At 40.2% G+C, this 2209-nt stretch overlaps 1 protein-coding gene across 1 annotated transcript in view; it reads left to right on the top strand.

The window, feature by feature from the left end:
* PLD5 (phospholipase D family member 5) overlaps nt 1-2209 on the top strand; it is an 864342-nt gene that overhangs the window by 91705 nt on the left and 770428 nt on the right. The window lies entirely within an intron of this gene.

Here is a 2209-nt window from a genome sequence, read left to right as displayed (position 1 = left end):
AATATGATGGTGAAATTAGGACATTTCCAGATAAGCAGAAATTAAGGGAATTTGTTAAAAGCAGACTAACCTTACAAGAGATGCTAAAGGGAGCCCTTTGTACAGAGAAGCAACAACAGCCAACAATAACTGACCATTAACAAACATGATGATATAACCCAGAAGCCAATGCAGCTATTGAAGTATCCAAAGTAAATAAGCCTACAAGTTTGTAAACAAGGAACGAGAGACACCAACCAACAAATGAGGACAACTATAAACCAAAAAGAGGGAAAAAAATCTGTGTTGTTACAGAACTTCTAGATGGTAGGGAAGTCAAGACAACTACAAGATAGAAGGGACTGTTCTACACTTGGGAAGAAAACTATAAATCACAGAGTAACCTCAAAGAAAAATGATAAACCTTCACATCAAAATATAAAAGAGGACCAGCATAAATATTCAGCAAATACTAAAACAATAGCAATGAAGGAAGTGATAACATCATTCATAAACAAAATGAGCTCAGCTTAGAAAATTATATGGAACAAAGAAGTCAACACAATGAAAAAGCACATAACAGAAATGACAGCAACAAATTCATATTTACTGATAATTACATATCTGGCAAGGGACTTATCTCTAAGATCGATGGAAAACTCTAATGCCTCAACACCAAAAACACCAAAGGAATTAATAATCCAGTTGAAAAATGGGCAGAATACATGAATAGACACTCCATCAAGGAGGATATTTGGGTGGTCAGCTAGTACATGAAAAGATGCTCACAGTCATTGGCCATCAGAGAGATGTAAAGCAAAACAACGATGAGATATACTGTCTCACCCCAGCACTGATGGCAAGGTTCAATGAGACAGAAAATAACAAATGCTGGTGGGGAGAGATTGGGACTCTCATACATTGCTTTTGTGACTGTGAAGTGACACAACCACTGTGGAAAGCAATATGGTGATTCCTTAGAAAGTTGGAATTGGAGATACCATTTGACCCAGTATGTGCTTGGAAGGAGCCTGGGTGCCCTGCCCTGCCCTCCCCGGATTTTTTCCTTTTCTTTTTCTTTTTTTTTCTCTCTTTCTTTTTTCTGGTTTTTAGTTTGCTTGCTTTTGTCTCTTTTAAAACTACTACTATTATTAATACTTTTGTCCTCTTTACTATCATTCTTTATTCTTCCCCTCCAAAGTCCTAGTTTTCAGCTTTTTTCTTTTCCCTGTTTCTGGTTGCAATTTCTTTTTCTTTTTTTTCTTCTTTTTTTTCTCGTGGTTAACCCCGTTCCTTGTTTTTCTTTTTGCATTTTTCCCATTTTTTTTTCTTCATTATTCTCTTTTTCTGCCTTTTTTCTCTTAGTGAGCTATCCTCAGATAGTGCAGGTTTTCTTGTTTTTTTTCGCTGACCTTCTTGTTTGTCTAGACGATGCAGCCATTTTGATTGTTTACACATGTCAGCCATTTAGATATGTAAAGTGACCAAGGGCGCAGCCATTTTGAATGTTTCCAAGTGGCAACCATTTTGGATTTTAAAGTGATAGCATTCTCATTTGGATTCCTGGGACCTAAGAACAGGCAGCAAGGTGGGAAGCAGGGAGAGGACAATAAAAAGCAAAGGGGACTGGAACAGATCAAGGAGTCAGCCACAGGGACCCAGGTGAAGAAAGGGAACCCAGGCCACCCCCCACAAGCAGCGAGGCGGGAAGCAGGAAGAGAACAGAAAAGGCAAAGGGGACTGGAACAGATCGAGTTAGCCACAGGGATCCAGGTAAGGGTGGTTGGAGAGGTTTCCAACAGCTAAGGGAGACAAACTTGTCTGTTGGTTTGTTCTTCTGTGGTGACGTGTTGCTATAAGTCCTCAGACTGTGCCACTGGTGTTTCAAACCCAGTGGGGTTCACCTGTTGCACAGGTATCAGCCCAGCTTGCAGACTGAGACAGACTAGGAAGAAGGAGGAGGCCATCCACTTCTCAAGGAATTGGCCACGGAAAACCTTATGAATAGCAGAGAAACACTGTCTGATACATTACTGTGCAACTTTATGAATAGTCCAGAAATGTCCAATATAGAGGAGGAAGATGAGTTGCTTAGCTTAGAAAGCTCTCAAAGTAGGCTGGGGCAAGAGCTGCATTTTCAGAGTAAAATCAGCCTTACTCATGGATAAGGTAAAGCTTTTGAGACCTCCATTTGCTGACGTGGCACCACTCAAATTGAGGAGAAACAGAA

The sequence above is a fragment of the Orycteropus afer genome, unplaced genomic scaffold (assembly GCF_000298275.1).
Source record: "Orycteropus afer afer isolate SDZICR_OR568_19922 unplaced genomic scaffold, OryAfe1.0 scaffold00463, whole genome shotgun sequence".
NCBI classification, from domain to species: Eukaryota; Metazoa; Chordata; class Mammalia; order Tubulidentata; family Orycteropodidae; genus Orycteropus; species Orycteropus afer.
The sequence above is the reverse complement of the archived record's forward strand: the minus strand, read 5'-3'. Positions and strand labels throughout refer to the sequence as shown.